The following is a 20,794-nucleotide window of genomic DNA, read 5'->3' as shown; positions in this document are numbered from 1 at the left end:
CACAACATCGCAAGACAAGACACCGCGAGACAAGACATCGCAAAAAAAGACATTGCAAGAAAAGACATCGCAAGACAAAATATCGCAAGACAAGACATCGAGAGACAAGACATTGCAAGAAAAGACATCACAAGACAAAATATCGCAAGACAAAAAAATCATCGAGAGACAAGACATCACAAGAAAAGATGTCGTGAGACATAAGAAGACATCGCAAGACAAGAAATTGCAAGAAAAGACATTGCAAGAAAAGACATTGCAAGACAAGACATTGCAAGACAAGACATCGAGAGACAAGACATCACAGGACAAGACGTCGAGAGGCAAGACAAGACGTCGCGAGGCAAGACGTCGCGAGGCAAGACAAGACATCAAGAGTCAAGACATCGAGAGATGAGACATCGCGAGGCAAGACATCGAGAGACAAGACACCGAGAGGCAAGACGTCGAGAGGCAAGGGAAGACATCGAGAGGCAAGACAAGACATCGAGAGGCAAGACAAGACATCGAGAGGCAAGACAAGACATCGAGAGGCAAGACATCGAAAAGCAAGACATCGCGAGGCAAGACATCGCGAGGCAAGACATCGCGAGGCAAGACATCGCGAGGCAAGATATCGAGAGGCAAGACATCGCAAGACAAGACATCGAGAGGCAAGACATCGAGAGGCAAGACATTAAGAGGCAAGACAAGACATTGAGAGGCAAGACATTGAGAGGCCAGAGAAGACATCGAGAGGCAAGTCATCGAGAGGCAAGACATCGAGAGGCAAGACATTGAGAGGCAGGACATTGAGAGGCAAGTTATCGAGTGGCAAGACATCGACAGACAATACATCGACAGACAAGACATCGAGAGGCAAGACATCGAGAGGCAAGACATCGAGAGGCAAGACATCGTGAGGCAAGACAAGGACAGACAAGACATCGAGAGGCAAGACATCGCAAGACATCGAGAGGCAAGACATCGAGAGGCAAGACAAGACATCGAGAGGCAAGACAAGACATCGAGAGGCAAGACAAGACATCGAGAGGCAAGACAAGACATCGAGAGGCAAGACAAGACATCGAGAGGCAAGACATCGACAGACAAGACATCGCGAGGCAAGACAAGACATCGACAGACAAGACATCGAGAGGCAAGACATCGACAGGCAAGACAGCAAGGAGACAAGACAGCGAGAGGCAAGACTTCGAGAGGCAAGACATCGTGAGACAAGACATCGAGAGACAAGACATCGAGAGGCAAGACATCGCAAGACAAGACATCGAGAGGCAAGACGTCGCAAGACAAGACATCGAGAGGCAAGACATCAAGAGGCAAGACAAGACATCGAGAGGCAAGACATCGAGAGGCAACAGAAGACATCGAGAGGCAAGACTTCGAGAGGCAAGACTTCGAGAGGCAAGACATCGACAGACAAGACATCGAGAGGCAAGATATCGAGAGGCAAGACATCGAGAGGCAAGACATCGAGAGACAAGACATCGCGAGGCAAGACATCGCGAGGCAAGACATCGCGAGGCAAGACATCGCGATGCAAGACATCGCGATGCAAGACATCGTGAGGCAAGACAAGACATCGACAGACAAGACATCGAGAGGCAAGACAAGACATCGAGAGGCAAGACATCGCAAGACATCGAGAGACAAGACATCGAGAGGCAAGACAAGAAATCAAGAGGCAAGACATCCACAGACAAGACATCGCGAGGCAAAACAAGACATCGAGAGACAAGACAGCAAGGAGACAAGACAGCGAGAGGCAAGACATCGTGAGACAAGACATCGAGAGGCAAGACATCGTGAGACAAGACATCGAGAGACAAGACATCGAGAGGCAAGACATCGCAAGGCAAGACATCGCAAGGCAAGACATCGAGAGGCAAGACGTCGCAAGACAAGACATCGAGAGGCAAGACATCGAGAGGCCAGACATCGAGAAGCAAGACATCGAGAGACAAGATGTCGAGAGGCAAGACAAGACATCGAGGGGCAAGACCAGACATCGAGAGCCAAGACATCGAAAGACAAGACATCCACAGGCAAGACAGCGAGAGGCAAGACATCGCGAGGCAAGACAAGACATCGAGAGGCAAGACATCGAGAGGCAAGACTTCGAGAGGCAAGACTTCGAGAGGCAAGACTTCGAGAGGCAAGACTTCGAGAGGCAAGACTTCGAGAGGCAAGACTTCGAGAGGCAAGACTTCGAGAGGCAAGACTTCGAGAGGCAAGACTTCGAGAGGCAAGACTTCGAGAGGCAAGACTTCGAGAGGCAAGACTTCGAGAGGCAAGACATCGACAAACAAGACATCGAGAGGCAAGATATCGAGAGGCAAGACTTTGAGAGGCAAGCGAGGCAAGACAAGACATCGAGAGTCAAGACTTCAAGAGGCAAGACTTCGAGAGGCAAGACTTCGAGAGGAAAGACTTCGAGAGGAAAGACTTCGAGAGGAAAGACTTCGAGAGGCAAGACTTCGAGAGGCAAGACTTCGAGAGGCAAGACTTCGAGAGGCAAGACATCGAGAGCCAAGACATCGTGAGACAAGACATCGAGAGGCAAGACAAGACATCGAGAGGCAAGACGTCGCAAGACAAGACATTGAGAGGCAGGACATCAAGAGGCAAGACATCGAGAGGCAAGACATCGCGAAACAAGACAGAGAGGCAAGACATCGCAAGACAAGACATCGAGAGGCAAGACATCGCTAGGCAAGACATCGAGAGACAAGACAAGACATCGAGAGGCAAGACGTAGAGAGGCAAGACAAGACATCGAGAGGCAAGACCAGACGTCGAGAGACAAGACATCGAGAGACAAGACATCGACAGGCAAGACATCAACAGGCAAGACTTCGAGAGGCAAGAATTCGAGAGGCAAAAATTCGAGAGGCAAGACTTCGAGAGGCAAGACATCGAGAGTCAAGACATCGAGAGGCAAGACTTCGAGAGGCAAGACTTCGAGAGGCAAGACTTCGAGAGGCAAGGCAAGACATTGCGAGGCAAGACAAGACATCGAGAGGCAAGACATCGAGAGGCAAGACTTCGAGAGGCAAGACTTCGAGAGGCAAGACTTCGAGAGGCAAGACTTCGAGAGGCAAGACTTCGAGAGGCAAGACTTCGAGAGGCAAGACTTCGAGAGGCAAGACTTCGAGAGGCAAGACTTCGAGAGGCAAGACTTCGAGAGGCAAGACTTCGAGAGGCAAGACTTCGAGAGGCAAGACTTCGAGAGGCAAGACTTCGAGAGGCAAGACTTCGAGAGGCAAGACTTCGAGAGGCAAGACTTCGAGAGGCAAGACTTCGAGAGGCAAGACATCGCAAGATAAGACATCGCAAGACAAGACATCGAGAGGCAAGACAAGACATCGAGAGGCAAGACTTCGAGAGGCAAGACATCGACAGACAAGACAGCGAGAGGCAAGACTTCGAGAGGCAAGACATCATGAGGCAAGACATCGAGAGGCAAGACATCGAGAGACAAGACATCGTGAGACAAGACATCGTGAGACAAGACATCGTGAGACAAGACATCGTGAGACAAGACATCGTGAGACAAGACATCGAGAGACAAGACATCGAGAGGCAAAACTTCGAGAGGCAAGACATCGAGAGGCAAGACATCGCAAGACAAGACATCGACAGGCAAGACATCGCGAGGCAAGACATCGAGAGGCAAGACATCGAGAGGCAAGACATCGCGATGCAAGACATCGAGAGGCAAGACATCGAGAGGCAAGACATCAACAGGCAAGACTTCGAGAGGCAAGACTTCGAGAGGCAAGACATCAACAGGCAAGACATCGAGAGTCAAGACATCAAGAGGCAAGACATCGAGAGGCAAGACATCGAGAGGCAAGACATCGAGAGTCAAGACAGCGCAAGAAAAGACATCAAGAGGCGAGATATCGAGAGGCAAGACTTCGAAAGGCAAGCGAGGCAAGACAAGACATCAAGAGTCAAGACATCGAGAGTCAAGACTTCGAGAGGCAAGACTTCGCAAGACAAGACATCGAGAGGCAAGACATCGCAAGACAAGACATCGAGAGGCAAAACATCGCTAGACAAGACATCGAGGGGCAAGACATCGAGAAGCAAGACAAGACATCGAGAGGCAAGACCAGACGTCGAGAGACAAGACATCGAGAGACAAGACATCGACAGGCAAGACATCGACAGGCAAGACATCGACAGGCAAGACAGCGAGAGGCAAGACTTTGAGAGGCAAGACATCGCAAGACATCGAGAGACAAGATGTCGAGAGGCAAGACAAGACATCGAGGGGCAAGACATCCACAGGCAAGACATCGCAAGAGAAGACATCGCGAGGCAAGACATCGCGAGGCAAGACATCGCGAGGCAAGACATCGCGAGGCAAGACATCGCGAGGCAAGACATCGCGAGGCAAGACTTCGAGAGGCAAGACTTCGAGAGGCAAGACTTCGAGAGGCAAGACTTCGAGAGGCAAGACTTCGAGAGGCAAGACTTCGAGAGGCAAGACTTCGAGAGGCAAGACTTCGAGAGGCAAGACTTCGAGAGGCAAGACTTCGAGAGGCAAGACTTCGAGAGGCAAGATTTCGAGAGGCAAGATTTCGAGAGGCAAGACTTCGAGAGGCAACACACCAAGAGACAAGACATCGAGAGGCAAGACATCGCAAGACAAGACAACAAGAGGCAAGACAAGACATCGAGAGGCAAGACATCAAGAGGCAAGACAAGACATCGAGAGGCAAGACATCAACAGGCAAGACTTCGAGAGGCAAGAATTCGAGAGGCAAGAATTCGAGAGGCAAGAATTCGAGAGGCAAGACTTCGAGAGGCAAGACATCGAGAGGCAAGACAGCGCAAAAAAAGACATCAAGAGGCGAGTAATCGAGAGGCAAGCAAGGCAAGACAAGACATCGAGAGTCAAGACATCAAGAGTCAAGACTTCAAGAGGCAAGACTTCGAGAGGCAAGACTTCGAGAGGCAAGACTTCGAGAGGCAAGACTTCGAGAGGCAAGACTTCGAGAGGCAAGACTTCGAGAGGAAAGACTTCGAGAGGAAAGACTTCGAGAGGAAAGACTTCGAGAGGAAAGACTTCGAGAGGAAAGACTTCGAGAGCCAAGACATCGTGAGACAAGACATCGAGAGGCAAGACAAGACATCGAGAGGCAAGACGTCGCAAGACAAGACATTGAGAGGCAGGACATCAAGAGGCAAGACATCGAGAGGCAAGACATCGAGAGACAAGACAAGACATCGAGAGGCAAGACAAGACATCGAGAGGCAAGACCAGACATCGAGAGACAAGACATCGACAGGCAAGACATCGACAGGCAAGACATCGACAGGCAAGACATCGACAGGCAAGACATCGACAGGCAAGACATCGACAGGCAAGACTTCGAGAGGCAAGACTTCGAGAGGCAAGACAAGACATCGACAGGCAAGACATCGACAGGCAAGACATCGACAGGCAAGACATCGACAGGCAAGACATCGACAGGCAAGACATCGACAGGCAAGACATCGACAGGCAAGACATCGACAGGCAAGACATCGACAGGCAAGACATCGACAGGCAAGACATCGACAGGCAAGACTTCGAGAGGCAAGACTTCGAGAGGCAAGACTTCGAGAGGCAAGAATTCGAGAGGCAAGACTTCGAGAGGCAAGACATCGAGAGGCAAGACATCAAGAGGCGAGATATCGAGAGACAAGACTTCGAGAGGCAAGCGAGGCAAGACAAGACATCGAGAGTCAAGACATCGCAAGACAAGACATCGAGAGGCAAGACTTCAAGAGGCAAGACATCGACAGACAAGACAGCGAGAGGCAAGACTTCGAGAGGCAAGACATCATGAGGCAAGACATCATGAGGCAAGACATCGAGAGGCAAGACATCGAGAGGCAAGACATCGAGAGGCAAGACATCGAGAGGCAAGACATCGAGAGGCAAGACATCGAGAGGCAAGACATCGTGAGACAAGACATAGAGAGGCAAGACTTCGAGAGGCAAGACTTCGAGAGGCAAGACTTCGAGAGGCAAGACAAGACATCGAGAGGCAAGACATCGAGAGGCAAGACAGCGAGAGGCAAGACATCGTGAGACAAGACATCAAGAGGCAAGACATCGTGAGACAAGACATCGTGAGACAAGACATCGTGAGACAAGACATCGAGAGGCAAGACTTCGAGAGGCAAGACATCGCAAGACAAGACATCGAGAAACAAGACATCGAGAGGCAAGACAGCGCAAGACAAGACATCGAGGGTCAAGACATCAAGAGTCAAGACATCGAGAGGCAAGATTTCGAGAGGCAAGACATCGACAAACAAGACATCGAGAGGCAAGACATCGAGAGGCAAGACATCGACAGACAAGACATCAACAGACAAGACATCGCGAGGCAAGACATCGAGAGGCAATACATCGATAGGCAAGACATCGAGAGGCAAAACATTGAGAGGCAAGACATCGCAAGACAAGACATCGACAGGCAAGACATCGCGAGGCAAGACATCGAGAGGCAAGACATCGAGAGGCAAGCGAGGCAAGACAAGACATCGAGAGTCAAGACATCGAGAGGCAAGACATCGAGAGTCAAGACAGCGCAAGAAAAGACATCAAGAGGCGAGATATCGAGAGGCAAGACTTCGAGAGGCAAGCGAGGCAAGACAAGACATCATGAGTCAAGACATCGAGAGTCAAGACTTCGAGAGGCAAGACTTCGAGAGGAAAGACTTCAAGAGGAAAGACTTCAAGAGGCAAGACATTGCGAGCCAAGACATCGAGAGCCAAGACATCGTGAGACAAGACATCGCAAGACAAGACATCGAGAGGCAAGACGTCGCAAGACAAGACATTGAGAGGCAGGACATCAAGAGGCAAGACATCGCGGGGCAAGACATCGCAAAGCAAGACATAGAGAGGTAAGACATCGCGAAGCAAGACATAGAGAGGTAAGACATCGCGAAGCAAGACATAGAGAGGTAAGACATCGCAAGACAAGACATCGAGAGGCAAAACATCGCTAGACAAGACATCGAGAGACAAGACACCGTGAGACAGGACACCGAGAGGCAAGACGTCGAGAGGCAAGACAAGACGTCGAGAGACAAGACATCGACAGGCAAGACATTGACAGGTAAGACAGCGAGAGGCAAGACATCGCAAGAGAAGACATCGCGAGGCAAGACAAGACTTCGAGAGGCAAGACTTCGAGAGGCAAGACATCGAGAGGCAAGACATCGAGAGGCAAGACATCGAGAGGCGAGATATCGAGAAGCAAGACATCGAGAGGCAAGACATCGAGAGGCGAGGCAAGACAAGACATCGAGAGACAAGACATCAAGAGGCAAGACTTCGAGAGGCAAGACATCGAGAGGCAAGACATCGCAAGATAAGACATCGAGAGGCAAGTCAAGACATCGAGAGGCAAGACTTCGAGAGGCAAGACATCGACAGACAAAGACAGCGAGAGGCAAGACTTCGAGAGGCAAGACATCATGAGACAAGACATCGAGAGGCAAGACATCGTGAGAGAAGACATCGTGAGACAAGACATCGAGAGGCAAGACTTCGAGAGGCAAGACATCGCAAGACAAGACATCGAGAAACAAGACATCGAGAGGCAAGACAGCGCAAGACAAGACATCGAGAGGCAAGACCAGACGTCGAGAGACAAGACATCGACAGGCAAGACATCGACAGGTAAGACAGCGAGAGGCAAGACATCGCAAGAGAAGACATCGCGAGGCAAGACAAGACTTCGAGAGGCAAGACTTCGAGAGGCAAGACATCGAGAGGCAAGACATCGAGAGGCGAGATATCGAGAGGCAAGACATCGAGAGGCAAGACATCGAGAGGCAAGACATCGAGAGGCGAGGCAAGACAAGACATCGAGAGACAAGACATCAAGAGGCAAGACTTCGAGAGGCAAGACATCGAGAGGCAAGACATCGCAAGATAAGACATCGAGAGGCAAGTCAAGACATCGAGAGGCAAGACTTCGAGAGGCAAGACATCGACAGACAAAGACAGCGAGAGGCAAGACTTCGAGAGGCAAGACATCATGAGACAAGACATCGAGAGGCAAGACATCGTGAGAGAAGACATCGTGAGACAAGACATCGAGAGGCAAGACTTCGAGAGGCAAGACTTCGAGAGGCAAGACATCGAGAAACAAGACATCGAGAGGCAAGACAAGACATCGAGAGGCAAGACCAGACGTCGAGAGACAAGACATCGACAGGCAAGACATCGACAGGTAAGACAGCGAGAGGCAAGACATCGCAAGAGAAGACATCGCGAGGCAAGACAAGACTTCGAGAGGCAAGACTTCGAGAGGCAAGACATCATGAGACAAGACATCGAGAGGCAAGACATCGTGAGAGAAGACATCGTGAGACAAGACATCGAGAGGCAAGACTTCGAGAGGCAAGACATCGCAAGACAAGACATCGAGAAACAAGACATCGAGAGGCAAGACAGCGCAAGACAAGACATCGAGAGGCAAGACATCGAGAGGCGAGACATCGAGAGGCAAGCGAGGCAAGACAAGACATCGAGAGGCAAGACATCGAGAGGCAAGACATCGAGAGGCAAGACATCGAGAGGCAAGACATCGAGAGGCAAGACATCGAGAGGCAAGACATCGAGAGGCAAGACATCGAGAGGCAAGACATCGAGAGGCAAGACATCGAGAGGCAAGACATCGAGAGGCAAGACTTCGAGAGGCAAGACTTCGAGAGGCAAGACTTCGAGAGGCAAGACTTCGAGAGGCAAGACTTCGAGAGGCAAGACTTCGAGAGGCAAGACATCGAGAGGCAAGACTTCGAGAGGCAAGACTTCGAGAGGCAAGACTTCGAGAGGCAAGACATTGAGAATTAAGTCATCAAGAGACAGGACACCGAGAGGCAAGACGTCGAGAGGCAAGACAAGACATAGAGAGGCAAGACCGAGTGGCAAGACATCGAGAGGCAAGACTTCAAAAGACAAGACATCGTGAGACAAGACATCGACAGGCCAGACTTCGAAAGGCAACACATCGCAAGGCAAGACATCGCGAGACAAGACATCGGGAGGCAAAACATTGAGAGGCAAGATATCAAGAGGCAAGACATCGCAAGACAAGACATCGCAAGACAAGACATCGAGAGGCAAGACATCAAGAGGCAAGACAAGACATCGCAAGACAAGACATCGAGAGGCAAGACATCGTGAGGCAAGACATCGAGAGGCAACACATCGAGAGGCAACACATCGAGAGGCAACACATCGCGAGACAAGACATAGAGAGGCAAGACTTCGCAAGGCAAGACAACGCGAGACAAGTCTTCGAGAGGCAAGACATCGCGAGACAATACATCGAGAGGTAAGATTTGAGAGACAAGACATCGTGAGACAAGACATTGAGAGGCAAGACTTCGAGAGGCAACACATCGCAAGACAAGACATCGAGAGGCAAGAAATCGCAAGACAAGACATCGAGAGGCAAGACTTCGAGAGGCAAGACATCGAGAGGCAAGACATCGCAAGACAAGACAAGACAAGACATCGAGAGGCAAGACATAGAGAGGTAAGACAAGACATCGAGAGGCAAGACATCGAGACGCAAGACAAAACATCGCAAGACAAGAGCACGAGAGGCAAGACATCAAGAGACAAGACATCGAGAGGCAAGACATCGAGAGGCAAGACATCGAGAGGCAAGACATCGAGAGGCAAGACATCGAGAGGCAAGACATCGAGAGGCAAGACATTGCAAGAAAAGACATTGCAAGGCAAAACATCAAAAGGGAAGACATCGCAAGACAAGACATCGCAAGACAAGACATTGCAAGTCAAGACATCTAGAGACAAGACATCTAGAGGGAAGACATCGCAAGAAATGACATTGCCAGACATGAGAAGACATCGCAAAACAAGACATTGCAAGTAAAGACATTGCAAGACAAGACATTGAGAGACAAGACATCGCAACAAAAGACGTCACAAGACATTGCAAGAAAATACATCACAAGTCAAGACATCGAGAGACAAGACATCGCAAGAAAAGATGTCGCAAGACATAAGAAGACATCGCAAGACAAGATATTGCAAGAAAAGACATCACCAGACAAGGCATCACAAGAGAAGACATCGAGAGACAAGACATCGCAAGAGAAGACATCGCAAGACAAGCCATCGCAAGACAAGACATTGAGAGACAAGAAATCGAGAGACAAGAAATCGAGAGACAAGACATCGCAAGAAAAGACGTCGCAAGACATGAGAAGACATTGCAAGACAAGACATTGCAAGAAAAGACACTGCAAGACATGAGAAGCATCGCAAGAAAAGACATCGCAAGACATAACATCGCAAGACAAGACATTGAGAGAAAAGACATCGCAAGAAAAGACATCGTAAGGCAAGACATCAAAAGCCAAGACATCGCAAGACAAGACATTGCAAGTCAAGACATCGAGAGACAAGACCTCACAAGAAAAGAAATCGCAAGACAAGACATTGCAAGTAAAGACATCGCAAGACAAGACATCAAGAGACAAGACATTGCAAGAATAGCAGTGTTCTCCCCAGAATTTTTTTCCAGCCGGGTGGCATGAAATAGTAGCCGGGTGGCATGAAAAAGTAGCCGGGTGGGGCGAGATGAAAATGCAGGGCAACTCTGCTTACAGCATAGGAGGAGGTGAAGGGATGAGCCGATGACAGCCGGGTGGTCACCAAATCTAGCCGGGTGAAGCACCCGGCTAAAAGAGCCTGGGGAGAACACTGAATAGACATTGCAAGACATAAGAAGACATTGCAAGACAAGACATTGCATGAAAAGACATCGCAAGACAAGACATTGCAAAATATCGAAAGACAAGACACCACAAGACAAGACATTGCAAGAAAAGAAATCGCAAGACACGAGAAGACATCACAAGACAAGACAATGCAAGACAAGACATCACAAGGAAAGACATCACAAGAGAAGACATCGCAAGACAAGACATCAGACACCTGATCTGCTGCATGCTTGTTTAGGGTCTATGGTTAAAAGTGTTAGAGGCAGAGGATCAAGCAGGATAGCCAGGAAACTGGTATTGCTCACAAGGAAATAAATATGGCAGACTCCATATTCCTGTTGCTTCAGTTGTCCTTTGATTGTCTGAACAGGTGGGGCTGCTGCTGTGTGGCTCAGTGCTGTCTGTCTGCCATTTAATACCTTCATCTGGGCTGTTCCAAACAGCAAAACATTTTAACCTCCCTGGCGGTATAATTTGTGGATTTTAGGGTCTTTTCAGCATGTTTTTACCCTAAAATTAGGAAGAAAAAGTATGCTGCCAGAATGCCTGCAGCAGCCCCAGCACTCGCTTACCTCCCTGGGCTCCAGTGCTGCAATTTTTCCTCCGTCCTCCGGGTAGAGCTGTAACTCTGGTGAGATCACTGTCAGTGATCTTACTGCAGAGTGATTCAGAACCTCGGAGGACAGCATGGAGAACTAGCTCGGGCTTACCGCCAGAGAGGTTAAGGTATCATCAGCCCAGCAGAAGGAATTACCTGCTAGGCATTATGGGTGTTTTCACACTGAGGGGCGGAGCATCTGGTTGTCTGTGCAGGTGTGAGTGGTGTATGCTCTACTCTATGTATCAACAATATGGAAGTGATCAATGGTTCTGTTGCTTATATTCTTTATAAATCAAGTAATACCCATTTTTTGATTTAGGTTTTTATTTCCTCCCCCCCCCCCCGTCTTGCAGGTACCAAAAAGCGTGTGTAAATTTGCCCACCTAGGGCTGGCTCTGCACACTGTTGAGGAAATTGCCCGCATCAAGAACTTAACCGTCCGATTGGTCTTATCAAAAGTGCATGAGAACACCCGCCTCTTGTACAGTATATAAGTGCTCCCCATCTGGTGGACTCTTCAGCCACAAAAGTGTTAACATTTTCTGGGAAAAGAAGTTTGGTGTCTTATTTTAATTCTAAAGGGTCTTAATTTTGAATTTGAGGACAGAGAATGAACAGTGTTGATACTTCTATTTCTTAAAGCACTTTTTACTGGACAATTTATAGGTTTAAAAATAGAATTGTGTTTTTAATAATTTTACTTCGTTTTATTTTGATCTAGATTCTGAGCCGTGTATGATTTTACTGCTGAGAGATGTTGAACGACCATTTCTAATAAACAAGCAGAATGGGGCCTGTCCATTGTACTTTGAAGGGGGGGGGGGGGGGGGGGGGCTGAAGTTTTGCGTCTCTGGGATCTATATATGTTTTTATCTGGACTGGGCTTATTTTTTTTATCTTTATCTTTTTCCCCTGCATTTAAAAAGGGCCTGAACGCTTGCACAGGACACATGGAAAACAGAGAAATGCACCATTTGTGTTTTTAGAGAGAAGAGCCCATCTTATTCCCCCTCATCTGTAAGTTATCACAAGTGTAATTTGATCTCTCACCTTTTCACTTCTATAAAAGCAGGAAGTAGACACACTTCAGAGTTATTGCAGGAGTTCTGTAAACTAACACAGAAATGAATTAACTTTAAAAGTTATTATGCTGTTGCTTATCTTTTAGAGCAGAAAAGAAGTTCTGAGTTCCAGTCCGCTTTAAGATACCACAACACACAGATCTGCAGCTTGTTAGCATCTAGTTTATTGAATCATTTCATATTATAAGAGATTTTAAAGACCGGAGTAGTGATGGGCATTTCTAGGAGAGCTCATGGAGAAGCATGTAATCAGTTTGGTCAGGTGATATAGTATCTGATTTGCTTGTTGTGATCATGTGCTAAAAGCAGGATGTGATCAGAGCCCTGCAAATCTATCAACTTGATCAAATTACATGCTTTCTCCATGAGTTCTCCTAGACATGACTGTAACTAGAGAGGAAAGTCGTGGATGCACATCCCAGATAGACAGACGCCGACCTTCACTGGTCATCTGAATGGACAGACACAGAGCTTCACTGTCATCTGACTGTTCGCTCTCTTCTTGTGTATCTAGAAAGGGGAAGAGGGAATGGCCACATCGTCATAAAGGATACAAGTAAAACAGTGACTTGTGATCATTTTCAGTTGATTACTTCACATATGTCGCTTGCAAAGAATACAAAAGCTGGATCTCCAAGTGGATTTTGCAATTCTAGCTCAATTTATTAGTGCTAACATAGCCACAAACAGCACAATGTTTCAGCACACAGGCCCCTGTCACATAGGCCCAGCTTTTGTATTCTTTGCAATTGACTGTACATCCCCTGTGGAACTGGGTGTATGCTGGTTGACTCCCTGATGCTACAATTAATAGTGGTGTGTGCTCCAGGGCTATCTCTTTTCTCTTACTTCACATATGCCCCCTGCTGCCTCTCCTGTAATTGGCTACAATTGGAATTACTGTATTTTTTTGGACTATAAGACTCACTTTTCTCCCCCCAAAAATGGGGGAAAAAATCACTGCACCTTATAGTCTAAATGCAGGGAGTTCCTGACTTGTGAACGCCTGCCAATGTGAACCTCCAACCCGCCGCAATGTCTGGGACTCCCTGTACTGTGCCAATGCAGAGGACGACACAGGGGACAAATGGGAGTACACAGAGACACAAAGGGGCATAGAGGAGGACACAAGGGAGACACAAAGGGGCATAGAGGAGGACACAAGGGAGACACAAAGGGGCATAGAGGAGGGCACAAGAAGGACAGAGACGGACAAACAAAAACAAGTTTGATGTATTTCCACTTACTACACATTTGCATAAAACGCTGAGAAAAAAAACAACATCCTAAATGCATTTGTGATTTATATGCGTTACACCAGAAAACTGCTTGTGCGAAACGCAAATACACATGAAAAGCACAAATGCATATGCAGCAAAATGCAACCTTTCAAGCAACGCCTAGTGTTGTTCCCAGCCTCAACTGGAACAAGTCTGCTGATGAGGTATCCCGACGTTTCCCATTATGTGTACTTGCTCCAGGGGAATTGGGATCCTTTCACACTATGCAAGTTGCAGAAAAGTGTGATGCGATCATATAATACAATGAAAGTATGCTTCACTGCAAATGTGCACATGACTGACGGGCTCCACCACACCTATTATGTGCATACCGTAGAAATATGTCTGGTGCGACGGAATGGATTCAGTGTGAAAGGACTCTAAATCTAACAGAAGACTTGTTATTACAACTAGCAAAAGTTTAAAAGTGTTTAGTACACCATTGGTAAATTGCAGAAGTATTTATTCCTCAATGCATGCGTCAACATAACTTCTGCAATTTACCAATGGTGTGCTAACTAGTCTTGGATTTTTGCTCATTGTACTGGGATATGCACCCAACTTCAAACGGCAAGGTATGCCACTTCCAAACCTTCTACCTAACTGGTATTACAACTAAGAAAGAGTGTTGGAGGCTGGCACTTCCAAAAATAGAAAAGCTCTTTATTGAAGCATTAAAAACAGTGGTAATACAGCGACAGCCCGCTGTTTCAGGTCTTAGCCTTTCTTCAAGCCGTTTCAACCACAAGTGAGATCACACATACATGCAACATGTATAGTGTCATCCCACCCACATATCCAATCAATTCAAATCTCCCACAGCCAATCATATTACCTGAGCTCTCCGGCGGACCTGAGTGGAGACTACATAGCCAACATGCAAAATATCCTAAAGAAAAACTGCCTCGGAGTGTGTCAGCGCACAACGCCGACAGAAAACCACTTCCGCATTCCTATTCGCTACTGCCGGATCAGGTGACTAAAGAGCGGCACGCATCACCACGTTCACGCTGCCCGGAGTCTACCCGTGACTCTGCGCATACTCAGTGCGTGTAGAGCAATGCGACATAGTCAGTTCGCCGCCCACAAGGGCGTACCTTAATGACGTCGCATGTCAACAATACAGCCGCTCACAATAGCGGCAGGGTAAAGTATCCATAGCAGCGCGTCCCTGGCAACGCATGCACGCAATAAATTAAACAACACTTACCCAATCCGCAGCAGCGAAAATAAGTTAGCCATTTCTCCACCCAAAATTCTCCCAGCTGAGGCAATATGAAAGCTCTGTAATAAAGAGGAACATTGAAACATCAGAACAGGCAGCATATCAAGGCAAATTAAATACAAAACCCCAAATCATATTCTCTATTGAGCCCACCCTCCCCCAACACACCCAATTTCTTGATCCACCCCGCCTCTCTTCTGAGTAATTCCTTAAGTCTACTATGCCTTCCCCTCCATGTAACGGGTACCCCATCAATAATTTGTACCTTTAGTTGAGAGACATTATGGTGCATGCTAGTAAAATGAGCTGAAACCACCTGTTTCAGATCACCATTCCTAATAGCACTTTTATGGGAACAGATCCTATCTCTGATCTTTTGAGTAGTCATACCTATGTAACCCAAGCCACATGGGCACTTCAAATAGTACACCACATAGCTTGACTCACAAGTATATAAATCTTTAATCTTAAACTTAATACCTTTAGAGGGATGTGTGAATTCTGGTCCTTTTGTGATGTGTCCACAAAGGTGGCAACTCAAGCAGGGAAATGTCCCCATCCTCCTACCAGACTCACCAGAATCTGATATATGATAGAACACCTTGTCCCTAATCGTGGGGGCCTTTTTATAAGAAAAAAGGGGGGATATCTAAACTCAGGGATATTGGGAAATCCATTACTCAAAAGGTGCCAATGACGTCTGATACTTTTCCCAACATCATTACTGCTGGTATTAAAAGTGGAAACAAAAGGGAGTCGGAACTGTTTGTTGGATTTTCTTTTAGGACGTGGTCCTTGCTGTATAATTTGTTGTGGGTAGCCTCTCTGTCTAAATTTATATTCCATAGCCTCTTGTCGTTTCTGTAAAGAGTCAGGGGTGGAGATAATCCTATCTAGTTCCCATAAAAGTGCTGTTCCCATAAAAGTGCTATTAGGAATGGTGATATGAAACAGGCGGTTTCAGCTCATTTTACTAGCATGCACCATAATGTCTCTCAACTAAAGGTACAAATTATTGATGGGGTACCCGTTACATGGAGGGGAAGGCATAGTAGACTTAAGGAATTACTCAGAAGAAAGGCGGGGTGGATCAAGAAATTAGGTGTGTTGGGGGAGGGTGGGCTCAATAGAGAATATGATTTGGGGTTTTGTATTTAATTTGCCTTGATATGCTGCCTGTTCTGATGTTTCAATGTTGCTCTTTATTACAGAGCTTTCATATTGCCTCAGCTGGGAGAATTTTGGGTGGAGAAATGGCTAACTTATTTTCGCTGCTGCGGATTGGGTAAGTGTTGTTTAATTTATTGCTCTATTGTGTGCATGCGTTGCCAGGGACGCGCTGCTATGGATACTTTACCCTGCCGCTATTGTGAGCGGCTGTATTGTTGACATGCGACGTCATTAAGGTACGCCCTTGTGGGCGGCGAACTGACTATGTCGCATTGCTCTACACGCACTGAGTATGCGCAGAGCCACGGGTAGACTCCGGGCAGCGTGAACGTGGTGATGCGTGCCGCTCTTTAGTCACCTGATCCGGCAGTAGCGAATAGGAATGCGGAAGTGGTTTCCTGTCGGCGTTGCGCGCTGACACACTCCGAGGCAGTTTTTCTTTAGGATATTTTGCATGTTGGCTATGTAGTCTCCACTCAGGTCCGCCGGAGAGCTCAGGTAATATGATTGGCTGTGGGAGATTTGAATTGATTGGATATGTGGGTGGGATGACACTATATATGTTGCATGTATGTGTGATCTCACTTGTGGTTGAAACGGCTTGAAGAAAGGCTAAGACCTGAAACAGCGGGCTGTCGCTGTATTACCACTGTTTTTAATGCTTCAATAAAGAGCTTTTCTATTTTTGGAAGTGCCAGCCTCCAACACTCTTTCTTGCATGGATTGGATCTGATGGTGTGAGGATCCCCTGAGGCTTGGGCACCCTTTTCCCTGTGTACAGCGAGTGCCACTCTTTTTATCAGCATTGGTATTACAACTAAGTCAGTCAATCAGAGCTGGAGGTCCCTGGGCATAAATTACCATGGAGCCACCCTGACCCACAATCATCCCCCCCTTCAAATGTAGCATTAGGTAAGCCCTTTGTGTCATTGTCGTCCCCCCAAAGATAGTATGGAGCCACAGAGCCAATTGACAGCCCTCTAGTCTCCCCTTAGGCCGGGTTGCTGCAGGGTACTTGGTGTGTAGCGTAGCCTGTCTGGCCAGCACAATGCCTCCTGTGTCTTTCCATCCCACAGGCATGTAACTACTCACCTGACATGCCGCCGGGTCACAGAGAACAGGTGCCGGTGTTCGGGGATGTAGACAGGACACAGGAGGTAGCGCTATTAGCATGCATGAGTGGGGCCGTCATCCAGCTCTAGGGCAACTGCCCAGTCTTGTCTCTAGACAAGCACTGGCTCTGCAGTCGGTATTTTTATAGGCAGTGTTACTATAACAGAGAGATCAGGCAGATGTACTCAGTCTATCAGGTACTCGATGCATGTAGTATAGTCACCTTGTGATTGGCCTGGAGAAAGGAATGAGTACAGGAAGTCCTGTATAGCAGCCTTCTGCTTCTGGAACTGCTCCAGTGTCATCTTCACACTGATGTCCCTGGGAATCGTCACTGCAATATAGAAAGGCAGTTCCCTGCGAGTGGCAGAGGCTACAGCTTGTGCAGACAAACATACATTTCATCATTGTAGGTGACAGTGTGACAAGCCTTCTCTTTACAGGCAAGCACTCCCAGCTGAGCAGCATCTTGTGTGCAATAATTCTCTATGGAGAGGTCCTGGCTTTAGGCCTGGAACCCGCCAAGAATTGCTGCAGCGCTGTGCGCAGCGATTCCTAGTGCGATTGGGATCATGATTCCCAGATGCTTAGAAGCGAGGTACAGTAAAAAGTACAGCGCTTCTGATTAGCAAGTCACGTGTTTTTTTAAATAAAACTTTATTATACTTACCAGGTATCTGACTTCTGTCCATTGCCCCGCCCCCTAATGGTTATAGGAGTTTCTCTAGGACCATTCAGAGAAGCACCTGTGACCTCTTCATTTAGGGGGCGGGGCTACGGACAGAAGACACCTAGTGGAGTATAATAACGTTTTTATTTTCAATCGTTGTCGGTCCCACAAAGCACTGCAAAATCACTTTGCAAAAGCGATTTTGCAGTGCTTATATACGTCTGAAGGGAGGATTAGTGCCAGGATGACATCATGGCAGCTATTGTGAAGAATGTGTGCTAGTAGGTACTGCACTGAAGAGGATGGCTGTATGAGTCACTGTACCGGATACACTGTGAGCATAACATACAGCGCCATTGCCCAGATCTGTTGTGTTCCTGCTGTCACACGGAATGCAATAGCCACTGTGAACATGGCCTTAAAAGGATACGTCCAGGCAGAACTACTGCGCCTGCGCAGTCCAGTCCTGATGACGTCAGTGCTACCACGTGACCCATGCGGTGGAGCGCACAAGGAGCCAACCCGGAAAGCCAACCTGGCGAGGTCGGCATCTGCAGCGGAGGAGACCGGGAGCCACAAGAGCTGTGGCAAGAGCACAGGGCGGCTGCCAGGGGCTGGAGGAAGCTCCAGGTAAGTGGATTTTTGATTTGTTTTGTGCCTGGACGTATCCTTTAAGCTCTCCCTACCCAAAAGGAAATAGAAAACAAAGAAAAAAAAACGCCGCAATAGATCCTGTAATATTGTCTTGGCTGCTGCATGATCGGCTAAATTCAGCACTTCCATGTCCCCCTGGGGTGCTCTAGAGGTGACAACATACACCTGTGCTCCCGTCGTTCTGCTCAGTTGCAGAAAAGCATTCCGCATCAGCTAAATGAGACTCAGGTAGAAGACCGTGTGAACTGACCCTTCAACCTAATTTCTATAGGTGACTGAACTATTTCTCTTGGCGGTCATTTCAGCCTCCCGACCACAAAGCGCCCTTTAACTGCGATTACATGCAGCCGAATGGCTGAGCGTTTAGTAACACCATGCATGTCCCATTTGACACGCAGTGGAGCTACCCGTCAAAATACAGTTTCGTGTGTGGGGGAGGGAGCTCTTGTACAATCTCCATGCCAAGCACAAGCAAAGAGCAGTAGTAAGGCATTGAACTCAGCTACATGTGGAAAGGAATATATGAATGAATATTATATATATATATATATATATATATATATATATATATATATATATATATATTTATTAATTACTCAGCATACACAGCCATACAGAGTACCGCAGCATACACAGCACATCAGGCCACACTGCACAGTACAGCACAGCAGCAAACACAGCCATACACAGCACAAGCTCCTTAAAATGTCCAAGTTGCATGTAATTCCTCATCTCCACGTAGATGTTCCTTCAGCAATAATACGATAAGTGCAGTGAGACTACTGGTGGTGACGGGCAGGAACTAGGGCTTCATACTCATATTAGTAATAGCAATAAGGCCGTGGTTATGCTGATTGCACGATCCATCCTCAACGGTACACGAGCGCCCACCTGCACACGTGCGTCAGCCTGGCTGGCACCCACCTTCCTGCTGCGGAGACAGACGTGCGCATTTCACTCCGTCTCCCGACAGCCAGGAGCCATCTCGGCAACGCACCCACCGGCAAACCATCCAGGAACAAGAAGTGGAACAGAGCGGCTCAGTAATACCAGCTACAACCCGGAGCTCCCCCTAGCGGCTGGTAAGAGAAATGGCACTGTAGAGCCCTATCACATTTGCCACCTGCATGTACTGCCTCACCTCTATCCTCCACAGCTGTGTCCAGCAAGAATACAGTAAGCGCAGAGGCTGCTGGTAGATACAGACTGGGACTAGGGATATATTTTCCTATTAGCACAAGCATAGAAGAAGGGCCGTGGTCACGTGTCACTGCAGGAGCCATCCTCAGCGGTACACGAGCGGCCCACCACATTACCTGCCATGCCGTCATCCTGACACTCCTACGTCCTGCAGATGTAGCGGCAGAGACAGAAGTCAAGTGCGGCCTTTCGCCAGGAGCCGTCTCAGCTGCCACAGCCACCGTCAAACATACAGGAACAAGAGCGGCTGTCCAGTCAGTAATGCCAGCTACAGTCCGGAGCTCCCCTAGCGGCTGGTAGGAGAAATGACACGAGTTAGAATGGATGTTATGTAAATAGATTTCCAGGAGTAGATTATGGGCTGGTAAATGATGCAAAAACTGCTCTTTTGAATGCCATAATGTGACAATTATATATTCATGGACAGGGTTTGGCATCTTTCTCAGTGGTATGTACGGCACCCCCATCCTCCACAGCTGGGTGCAGCAATAATACTGGCAGTGCAGAGAGGCTGCTGGTGGGGACAGGCTGGGACCAGGGGCGTAGCTAGAAATCATAAGGCCCCATAGCAAAGTTTTTGTTGGGCCCCCCTGCCCCTCCACCCCCCCCCCCCCCCCAAATATGATTACTGCACATGCTTGTCCCCGAATGCATTTATCCTCAATCACACTCCCTTCGCCAACAGTGTGCTGCATCTACTAAGGGCCCGTTGCCATTGTACGCGGTGGGATGCGGCTACATAGTCGCATCGCTCCATGGCCAAACTGTAATTATTGCACAGCAATGGAACAGTTTCCATTGCATGCAGGGCCGGATTTGTACTTTTTACCACCCTAGGCCCACTATCACCAGCCGCCCCCTGACCAACAGCATCCTAACGTGTTTTTTTTTTCCAAACAAAAGATTAGGCAATTTGGTGGGGGGAGCCGGAGGATTCAGAGTGAGGTAGTCCCGGTGAAAAATAGTTGTGGCCATGATGCAGGCAGTGTTAACTGCAATGTAAGCCAAAACACGGGAAAAAGA

At 48.0% G+C, this 20,794-nt stretch overlaps 1 protein-coding gene across 2 annotated transcripts in view; it reads right to left on the bottom strand.

The window, feature by feature from the left end:
- Positions 1 to 19,874, bottom strand: part of LOC137533006 (uncharacterized) — a 63,412-nt gene extending 43,538 nt beyond the window's left edge. Inside the window, exons 1-2 of one of the 2 annotated variants that reach the window (XM_068254131.1) lie at positions 19,463 to 19,874; positions 12,428 to 12,490 (exon numbers count right to left, since the gene is read on the bottom strand). The gene's annotated coding sequence lies outside the window, so the exon portion shown is untranslated. The remainder of the gene's footprint in view (positions 1 to 12,427; positions 12,491 to 19,462) is intronic. The other variant, XM_068254132.1, reaches the window with a different exon arrangement.
- Between the last annotated feature and the right edge of the window lie 920 nt (positions 19,875 to 20,794).

This window comes from Hyperolius riggenbachi, chromosome 9, assembly GCF_040937935.1.
Source record: "Hyperolius riggenbachi isolate aHypRig1 chromosome 9, aHypRig1.pri, whole genome shotgun sequence".
Classification (NCBI taxonomy): domain Eukaryota; kingdom Metazoa; phylum Chordata; class Amphibia; order Anura; family Hyperoliidae; genus Hyperolius; species Hyperolius riggenbachi.
This window is presented reverse-complemented; position numbering and strand designations above follow the sequence as displayed.